The sequence below is a fragment of the Trachypithecus francoisi genome, unplaced genomic scaffold, assembly GCF_009764315.1.
Source record: "Trachypithecus francoisi isolate TF-2019V2 unplaced genomic scaffold, Tfra_2.0 Lachesis_group16, whole genome shotgun sequence".
Lineage (NCBI taxonomy): Eukaryota > Metazoa > Chordata > Mammalia > Primates > Cercopithecidae > Trachypithecus > Trachypithecus francoisi.
In genome coordinates, this window is record NW_022681461.1 from 9,857,808 (window position 1) to 9,868,230 (window position 10,423).

Sequence of the window (10,423 nt, forward strand, 5' to 3'; positions counted from 1 at the left end):
CGCATAGTCACTCTTTCCTGGACTGAGGCTTCCCAGGAAAGGGGATAGGAAGTAAGGCTGGCCTGCTGGTGTGGACAGAGATTCCAGCAACATACATGACCTGGGGGCACAACGGTTGCTTCCTAAACAATGATGAGCACACAGCCAACTAATAGCCTGAATGGACTGAGACCATCCTGATTTCAAACACCCAGTCCCCTTGCCTTCCTAAGAACTCCTATGTTTCTCAGACTGAAAACGTGTTCTGAATTTTGTTCAGGAAGTGCGGCCCCTGTTGAAATTCATCAAGAGTGGGAAAGAGCCAAAGAGGGAAAGAGCATGGGTTGCTTGGCATAAAAGTATTTCTGTTGATAAAGAATGGAAGTAAAGGGGACATCAGGTAGAAGGTTTTGCTGTGAGTCAGAAGGACAGTTTAAAGGTTGCCTAAAGAGGTGCACACCATCTGTGTTGCTGCCGTCCAGTTGGAAGGGAAACTCAGGTTCTTGCCTAATGGCTGGAGCCCTTCACAGAATGTCCCCCATCCCTACCAGCTGCCCACTGCCCCTCCCCCTCTGCAGAATGTCTGGGGTCCTGTGTTCTCAACCTATTTACATTCAAATTTTCCCTGCTCCACTGGGACTCAGGAGCATCTGCTGAGCCAGGTCACTCTCTGTGTCCTACCCTTGACTTTTCTCATTGCGGAAACTGTCAGACAGCAGTGGGCAGTGCCCAGCCTGAGGGGATGGCTTCAAATGGAGGTGAACCTGTAGGGATGGGGGCATTATCCGAGTCTGCCATGCCTCAACTCCTTGGGAATTCAAATTTGAACTGCCCCTGGGGACAGCTGATAGGGCTGATGTTGAAGAGGGAGGGAATACTGGATGTCCCCAAGGATATCACACCTGGGGATGGCCATGGCACCCTGAGTTTGTGGTTAGGGAGGACGGCTCCTTAGAGGTGGATCAAGATGCCTGGCGGAATACACCGTGTAGAGGAAAGGATGGAGTGGATGGATTGATCCTTTCTGGAAGGGGACAGGTCATGTCATTGTGTGTTTGTAGGGAGTGGTGGGATCGTGTTGTGCTGGTGGCCCAGGGAGAATGACAGACAAGCCTGAGCCCTGTGCCATGTCTTCAGGCACCTGGAAGGTGCCCTTCCATAGTGTTCAGAGGGATTTGGGCTGGAGTTTTCTAGATCTTAGGGAGGAGTGGGGAGAAGTGGTCTCAGCCAGAAAACTGTTGGGTGGGTTGGCTGTGACAGACCTTGTAGTGACTGGGTGGGCGAGGCTGGGGGCTACTGTAACTGCCACAGCCCAGAGCTTCTCAGCTCCCTCCCAGAGCTGGCTTCTCTGTCAGTTCAGGTAGCTGTTGGCTTTGATTTAACAGGGGTGGGGGCAGATGGGGAAGTTCAGGCAACACAGGGTCTGGGCTTCCTGAGTTGTTCTGAATTGCTTGCCCTTTTGTGGAAGCTCAGGTCTTCAGACCCACTTCCTCTTGTCTGCTAGCTCATGGCCTGTCCCCTGCACTTTGTGTTACTGTGGAGATGAAGAATTTGCTCCTATTCCATTTATACAACTTCATGAACGGGGGACAGGTGTGGATACTTGCTGGTTCTCAGTGGAAGGGTCTGGAAAGCCTGGTTTCTACTCCTTCCTCTACTCCTTGAGTAGAGGAAGGAGAGTAGCGCACAAATAGGAAGATGGTTCTCTTAATATTATTATTCAAGTTAGGATGTGCATGTGCTGTATCCCTTATTCCCCTTGACTAGAGACTGCATGAGGTGCTAGTGAATAGGGATGAGTTCCAGACAACTTTGCCTCACCTGGTCCGTGGCCCAAGAACCGCTTGTTCTTGGTTGGCCACTATGTTCAGTTATTGGGAGCTCAAAGGAGAAGGACCAGAGATGGGCTCCTTGTCCCACTACCTATTGTAACCTGAGCAGCAGCTGCGAAAATCCCTAGACACCTCCCCTGATAGCCCTGCTGCTCACCATTTGCTGGCTGTGTTCTAATCGTGTGCAGCTGTTGCTGGCTGTGCAGTGACATTATCTCAGGGGACTCCACCACTGCCTCTCAAACCTCTCCCTGGGAACAGAGCTTCCTGAGCGGCAGCTGGGACCATCGAGTACTGAGGAAAGGGTGGCCCGAATCTGACTCCTATTTAGCACTTGCTGTTGGTGGTGCCAAGACAATCACTTGTATGCTGGGCATGACGAGTTATGGATTATCTTCAGGGTTCGTAGGGCACTGGCTTGGGAAAGATTTCCATCCAGTGGTTTTCTTTTGTTGTGTTTGAGCAACGAAAGACAGGGGTTTACAAGAGCTTCAGGAAAAGAAAGATTGAAGAGGAGATGGGGCCATAATATTCGGAAGCTCCTGACTTCCTGTCAGCCTTCTGAGTGCCAAGCACTGCCCTGGCGTAGGCCCCTCACCTGTTGCTGAGCACGCTGAGGACCACCAAGCTGCTGAGAGACTCATCCCTGACCCATGGCTTGGGAGATCCTGTGAGGCTGACAGGGTCTGCCAGGGACACCCGAGGGAGACCCTTGGGCAGCAAAGGCTTAGCTGTTGCTTCTTGGGGCACAGGGGTCAGGGAGTCTTGGTGACCGGGGCCAGGCTCTCTAGTGGAGCGACTCTCCCATGGAGGAGTAGAGCATCCGATGCACACTCAGGGACACTTGCAAGCTGCACAGTTTCCCTGTCACACGCCTTCAGCTGTTGGGGCTCCCCTCTGATTCCCCAGTGACTAGTGAGGACCTGGAGACCCCAGCTCATTCATCTCTTTCCTTTGTCTCCACAGCATACCCAGTGCTGGGAACGGGCATGACCGTGAACCCTGGCGCCTCCCTGTCTGTGTTCACGGCTCTGCCCTTTTCCACACCTGCTCCCGGCCCAGCACACAGGCCACCCCTCGTGACTGCAGCGGTTCCTCCCGGCAGCCCTCTGGTGCTGTCTGCCTTCCCCAGCACACACCAGGATGGCCACGGCCCGAGTGGGGCTGGGGCTTCTAATGTCTTTGTCCAGATGAGGACAGAAGTGGGGCCTGTGAAGCCCCCTCAGGCACAGACCATGGTCCTAACTCAGAACCCCCTTGTCTGGCAGGCTCCAGGCACCCTCTGCGGAGGTGTCGTGTGTCCACCTCCTCTACTCCTGGCAGCTGCTCCTGGGGTGCCTGTTATGGCTGCCCAGCTGGTTGGGGGCACCCAGGCCTGTGAGGGAGGCTGGTCCCAGGGCCTTCCTGTTCCACCACCACCACCACCACCGACTGCCCAGATGGCCCCCATCGTGTCCCAAGCTGGGCCATGGCCACAAGGGGCTCATGGAGAGGGCAGCCTGGCTCCCTCCCAGGCCAAGGCTCTACCAGACGACTCCTGCAATCCCAAGAGTGTCTATGAGAACTTCCGACTCTGGCAGCGCTACAAGCCCCTGGCCCGGAGGCACCTTCCCCAGAGTCCTGACACCGAAGCGCTTTCCTGCTTCCTCATGTGAGTGTCCTCGGGGCACCAGAGCTCGTCCTGCAGCTCACACATAAAGAGGCTGCCAAATGGACAGGAGGTCACGCTGTTCAGGGGAGCTAGCAGGGCGGTTGTGAGGGTGATGGGTTGCACTATGGGAAGGTACATTTTCTTTTTTTTTTTTTTTTTTTTTTTTGAGACGGAGTCTCGCTCTGTCGCCCAGGCTGGAGTGCAGTGGCCGGATCTCAGCTCACTGCAAGCTCCGCCTCCCGGGTTCACGCCATTCTCCTGCCTCAGCCTCCCGAGTAGCTGGGACTACAGGCGCCCGCCACCTCGCCCGGCTAGTTTTTTTGTATTTTTTAGTAGAGACGGGGTTTCACCGTGTTAGTCAGGATGGTCTCGATCTCCTGACCTCGTGATCCGCCCGTCTCGGCCTCCCAAAGTGCTGGGATTACAGGCTTGAGCCACCGCGCCCGGCCACACATTTTCAACAACATTAATCTGGCTGTGGCTCAGGACAGACTGTCAGGGGCCTCAACTGTCCGTCACTGTCCCGTGAGTCCAGCCCATCCTTACTTTCAATAATTTTCACAACAATGTTTACAGAAGAGCTAGGTCAGAGAGGGTTCCTGGTGTGACATGAACGACGGTTTGGGTTTAGGTCTTGAGCACACACTCCAGTGCCTCCCCTTGAACCCAGTATTGATAGCCAGGGGCACATCACATGGGGCTGGGGGGAGGAGCTGCAGGGCCCGGCGGGAACCTGGCATATGCCCGCAGTTCTGCCAGTGAGGTCCAGTTAGCACGGCGGTGGTGGAGTCTGCACAGGGGGATGGTCTTGGGCCCCGCACTAGGGTCGATGCTGGGCAGCTATTTGCATCTTCACCCTCAATCCTCCCTAGAAAAAAGGACAATGATGCTTCATTCAGAGGATGGAGAACAGATGACTTGAGCTCACACATGACATGCATAGCATAGTGCCTGGCACATGCTATGACACATTACATGATAGCAATTATGATTACTGTCCCTATTACTATCATTATCAGGACTAGGCCATCTAGGAGAGTGCTCCCCAAAGCCACAGGCTCCAGTGATAGCTCTGAGTACACCACGAGCTCAGCAGCCCAGGGCCGTGGACTGTGGTGACTGTGAGGCAGCAACGTCAGCATCTGGGAGAGTTTGTGGTTTCATTCCCAGTCCCTGCCTCTCTCCACACTGCGGTGCCTCTGTGACCCTGTGTTTCCCACTGATGAGCAAACGGGAGCTTGAGCACATCCACCTTGCAACACACTGGCCGTTCCCCTAGGAAAGTTCCCTGCCTGGGGTGTAGGTGAAAGGCGGCCCCATCTTCATCCCCAACAATCTCACTGCCCCCGCACCCTGGAACTGGTTGCATTCCCCCTTGGAGCGGAGTCCCGGTGCACTGGGGACCCCGATTCTTGGAGTGGAGCTGCCCCAGTCTCACGGGCCTTTGCCATGTCTCCTGTGGGAATGTGGGAAGCTGTACCTGGCTGCTTGCAGTGGGCTTGGACACGGCTCTGCTTTGGTTCTGGATGTGTGCTTCTGCTCCTCATGCTCCGGGACCCTGAGGCTGCGTCCCCAGGGGCTGCCTGACTCCAGAGTCCCCAGGAAGCTGGTTACTCAGTCCTGACCCTGGAACCTGCACTTTAACCCTTGCTCCCAGGTCACTCTGTGTGCACGCTGTCTCAGTCAGCTCAGGCTCTGCCGTAACAAATCCCATAGACTGGGTGCTTTATCAAGACACATTCATGTCTCCCAGTTCCAGAGGCCAGAAATCCCAGATCAAGGTGACAGCAGATTGGGTGTCTGGTCAGGGCCCTCTTCCTGGCTGGGGAGAGCTGCCTCGGCTGTGTCCTCTGGTGGCTGAGAGGAAAAGCCCTGGCATCTCCTCCTGCCCTTATCAGGGCTCGGATTCCATGACTGGGACCCACGCTTATGACGTGCTGTAACCATGATTGCCTCCAAATACCTACACAGCAGCGCTGAGGGCTTCAGCACAGGAATGTTGGGGACACATATGTTCCACCCATAGTACTGAGTTCACTTGTCAACATCATAACACTGAGGACTTGAGGGGCAGTCGGAGAGGCCACTCCGTAGCTTGTGTTGATGTTTGATCTTGGGGGCGTGTCCTGGGGCCTGAGGAGCCCACGTGGGGGAGAACAGGACATGGACAGATGGCAGGACAGGTGTGGGGAGGACAGGGGCCAGGTGTTGGGACCAGGTGGGCTCGGGATGAAGGGTGGGCTTATAGACTGGGGCTGACTGCACTGGTTTACAGCCCAGTTCTCCGATCCCTGGCCCGGCGGAAGCCCACCATGACGCTGGAGGAGGGACTGTGGCGGGCCATGCGGGAATGGCAGCACACGAGCAACTTTGACCGGATGATCTTCTACGAGATGGCGGAAAAGTGAGTCTGGGGTCCTGGGGGCAGGGCCCGCGTGGCAGAGTAAGGCTGAATGACAGAGGCCTGGTGGCCGTGGTGGCTTCTCAGCATGGAGCATGAGGAGGGTGTGGACAAACACAGGATGCTCTGGGCCCCTGGCTCCCTCAGGAAGCTGCTCCTACCACCTAGAGTGCTCTGGGCTCTCAGTCCTGACCCATTGGGAAGCAGCCCCTGCCTGGCCTGGGGCCTACCCCTGCCTTGACACTGGAGGTCATGGCGGGAGCAGCCAGCATCGCAGCCCAAAGTGGGTCACCTCCAGCTGTGGGGATGGGGAGAAGGGGTGCTAGTGACTATAGACAAGAGTGGGGGGCAGGCTTCTCACAGCAGTGGCCAGAAGTCGGTTTTCTCCCATTCCTGCCCCACCAGGGAGTTGGGTCAGGGAGACCTGTGCCCAGGACACCATGAGCCCCATCTCTGGCCTGACCGCCTTTGCTCCTGGGCAGTCCCCTCCATGAAGACAGACAGACAGCAGCCTCAGGGGAAAGGGGGCCTGTCCTCTGGGCTCAGCTTGTGCTTCTTCCTGATCATGGGTCTCCCAGGCCTTGTGCCCCTGGGTTATCTTTGAGGGGCCCACAGTCCCAACCTCAGGACTCCTGCATCTGGCCATCATCCTTGATGCCTTCTGCCATCAACCCCACCCCTGGCCAGCTAAAACCTGGAGGAGGGATCCCCTGGGACCCTCCTGGGCCTGGTGGCCCTGACTTGAGTCAGGAAGCCCCTTTGATGCCATGGGCTCTGCAGGGGCCGGGTGAGGGAGGGTGAGCCCAGAACTCTGGGAGCAGCTCCCTCCTGGGACTGAGGGATGAGACCCAGTGAGGGCCCAGACAGCCCACCCGAGGCCTTGCCTCCCATCCCTGCCCTCGGCCGCTGCCTGGTCCTGGGGACAGGGGGCCTGGACCCTCTCCGCACAGCCTGGGCCTCCTTCACCCCCAGGTTCCTGGAGTTCGAGGCTGAGGAGGAGATGCAGATGCAGAAAGCACAGTGGATGAAGGGGACCCAGAGCCTGCCTCCTCCAGCCCCGCCAAGGCTTGAACCTCAAGGACCCCCGGCCCCTGAGGTGGTCAAGCAGCCAGGTACAGCTTCCCACATTCCCACAGGAGCCACGGCAAAGGCCAAAGGGGCCAAGGGAGACCACTGTCCCCACACCCCATGCTTCCCTTCAAGAGGGGGGTTTGCTCCCCAACAGGACAGCTTCTGGGAGCATATGTTGGGTATTGACCAGGTCAAGTTTCCTAGCTACTGTCTCCCCTCGCCCATCCAAAACTCCACATATGCTCTGCCCAGGAAGCAGGGATGAGCGGGGAGAGTACATGGCATATTGGTGGCTCCAAACTTCCTCCCAAGCGATGCTGTCTCCGATGTGCCCCTCCCGTGTGTCTCCTCCGGGGGCGCTGTGGTTCAGGTGGTCCTGACCCACCTGGGACCCACTTCACATCCCCAAGCCCTGCCCTCCCCTGTGTGGTGCAGGCAGGAGGAGTGGCCCTCACCACACCCATCCTCCTGCCTCTCTGCCTCAGTGTACCTTCCCAGCAAGGCCGGCCCCAAGGCCCGGACTGCCTGCCTGCCACCACCCAGGCCCCAGAGGCCAGCGGAGACCAAGGCCCGCCTGCCACCACGTAGGCCCCGCCGGCGAGCAGACACCAAGGCCCGCCTGCCACCACCCAGGCCCCAGAGGCCAGCGGAGACCAAGGTGCCCGAGGAGATTCCCCCAGAAGTGGTGCAGGAGTATGTGGACATCATGGAGGAGCTGCTGGGGCCTCCCCTCGAGGCCACAGGGGAGGCAGAGAAACAACGGGAAGAGGGCGAAGTGAAGCAGCCACAGGAAGAGGACTGGACACCCCCAGACCCGGGCCTCCTGAGCTACATTGACAAGCTGTGTTCCCAGAAAGACTTCGTCACCAAGGTGGGCTGGCCTGGAGTGCTGGGGTCTGCAGGATTCCAGGGGGTAGCACTCCCAGGTCCTTGGAATGAAGCTCTGTTCCTTAGTTACTCAGCAGTGCATGTATTTCCATGGATTTGAGTGTCTGTGTATGTGACTGTGTGTGTCTGTGTGTTGCTGTGTGTTTGTGTCTGTGATTTGTTACTGTGTGTCTTTGTGTGTCTGTGTGGGTGTGAGTGTGGAGTGTGTATGCTAACTGTGTCTGTGTCTTTTCCTGTGCTGTATGTGGGTCTGTTTGTGTGTCTGTATGTGGTTTGTGTGTCTCTGTCTGTGTGTGCGTATGCTACCATGTCTGCGGTCTGTGTCTGTAGCTGGTGGTCGCCATAATATGAGACAGCCCCAGGAGGGTGGGGACGAGGTGCTTGCAGCTTTCTGCATCTCTTCTGGGTGTCCTTGGCTCCAGGTTCCTCCCTGCCCAGGAAGCTCACGCCTTCTTCCTTCTGTTTCCAGGTGGAGGCCGTCATTCACCCCCGATTCCTGGAAGAATTGCTTTCCCCAGATCCACAGATGGATTTCTTGGCCCTCAGCCAGGAGCTGGAGCAGGAGGAAGGACTCACCCTTGCCCAGGTACCCCAGGGGCAGGAGGGACCCAGCACACAAGGCCCACCTGATTGTCTAACCCCACCCTGCTGGGGATGCTCGGCTTCTTGGGGAGCCACTCTGGGGTGGGAAGATGCAGGTTCAGAGGGAGTAGGATGGAGAGGAGCCAAGGAGGGGAGTCAGTATGCAAGCTGCAGTGAGGCCCAACAGGATGCCCGCCAGAGCCACACCCTTTCTCTTTGACATAAAGCCCAGCTGCCTCAGGCTTCCCTGCCTCCCGCCCAAGTGTCCTGGTCTCCACCACCCTGGGCTCTGCTCACACCTGGGGTAGTGCCAGTAAGTGCCCCCTTTCCTTCCACAGCTAGTGGAGAAGCGCCTTCTACACTTGAAGGAGAAAGAGCATGCGAGGGCAGCCCCTACTCATGGCATGGCCCAGTTGGACTCAAGTTCTTCTAAGTTTGCAGCTGGCCAAGGAGCAGAGAGAGACGTCCTTGACCCCCAACAAGGGATTGGCATGGAAACCTGCCCACCCCAGACGGCTGCCCGGGACCCTCAGGGACAAGGCAGAGCCCACACTGGCATGGCCAGGTCCAAAGACTCTTCTGTGCTTTTAGGATGTCAGGATTCCCCTGGGCTGAGAGCTGCCCGGCCAACCTCTCCTCCCCAGGACCACAGACCCACGTGCCCCGGCCTGGGGACCAAGGACACCTTGGATCTCCCTGGAGGATCTCCTGTCAGGGAGTCACACGGGCTGGCTCAGGGGTCAAGTGAGGAGGAGGAGCTCCCCAGCCTGGCCTTCCTCATGGGTTCCCAGCACAAGCTGCTGCCCTGGTGGCTACCCCAGAGCCCTGTCCCTGCCTCGGGCCTTCTCAGCCCAGAAGAGTGGGGACCCCAGGGAGCTCTTCGTTCCCAATCTCCTCAGAGAAGAGGCCTCAGCCTAGCCACGAAGTCCAAGAAGCGACCTCTCTTCAGAAGCCCATCCCCTGCTAAAAAGACACCCCACCCAGGGCCTGGGCTCAGGGTCTCTGGGGAGCAATCCCTGGCTGGGGGGCTGGGTGGCCCCTCACAGTCTCAAAAGAGAAAGGGTGACCCCTTGGTCTCCAGAAGAAGAAGAAGCAGCATTGTAGCCAATAGGGGCTTCCGGGCAGGTTCTCTGGTGCCAGTCCCCAAGGGTCTGGCATCCGATGCCCCAAAGCAGTCAAAAGCTTCTTCCTCCCCCGTGCTGATCTTGCTGGGCCTTAGCTTTGGAGGATAGGGGAGAGAGGGGAGGGGAGGGAGAGGGTGGCTGGATGGGGAGGGCAGGGAGGGAGGGGAGGGGAGGGAGAGGGTGGCTGAATGGGGAGGGCAGGAAGGGAGGGCCTGGGGGGAAGGGGCTGGGGGGTGGGAAGCAGTGCCTTGGGGACCTCCCGTGTAAATGTAAATAAATGTAGTTGTGTTGGAAAATGCTCTCAGGGCTGCTGCCTCTGTCCTCGGGGCTGTGCTGCTCCGTGGAGGGCGTCTGTGAGGGAGGGCAGAGGAACTGGGAGATGCCAGGCACTGGGAACCCACCGGGGCGGGCCCCACTCTTTCCTCCTGGTGTAGGGGGCCCCTTCAGATGCTCCAGGGACTGACAGATGCTGAGGAAGCCCTGATCCCTCCCACCACCCACTCACAAGGCTCTGCCTGCTTTAGGGAGTCTTCTCAGGGCCTCCCATCAATATCAGTATCCCTGGAAAATCCTGGGATTGGAGAGAGCTGGCTGGCTCTTGTTCTGCTCGGTGGGATCTGAAGAGAAGGCAGCCGCCTGCAACATGGACATGGGGAGAGGCAGCCGCTCCTGCTTAACCCTCATCAGGAAGAGCGCGGGCACTGGGCTGAGCGGAGACGTTGAGGTGACCGTCCACATGGGTGTGTTTGGGATACGACGATGGATAGGGAGCAGGGGAAGTCCCTCTGCCTGTTTCTGGGCAGGAGAGAGTCTTATCCAACTAGCTGAAGCAGATGCTCCTTGCTGTGGCTACAGGGACTGGCCTCAGGGGCCCTCAGGGTCCTCCATGGAGCCC

At 57.9% G+C, this 10,423-nt stretch overlaps 1 pseudogene across 1 annotated transcript; it reads left to right on the top strand.

Annotated features, from left to right (window-relative positions):
- The first annotated feature begins 721 nt into the window (after positions 1–721).
- On the top strand, positions 722–9,515 carry LOC117099300 (annotated as a pseudogene). Its single transcript, XR_004443751.1, has 7 exons — positions 722–737; positions 2,778–3,462; positions 5,738–5,866; positions 6,836–6,975; positions 7,420–7,805; positions 8,292–8,408; positions 8,743–9,515. The product of XR_004443751.1 is annotated as an NUT family member 2D-like (transcript).
- Positions 9,516–10,423: the final 908 nt, after the last annotated feature.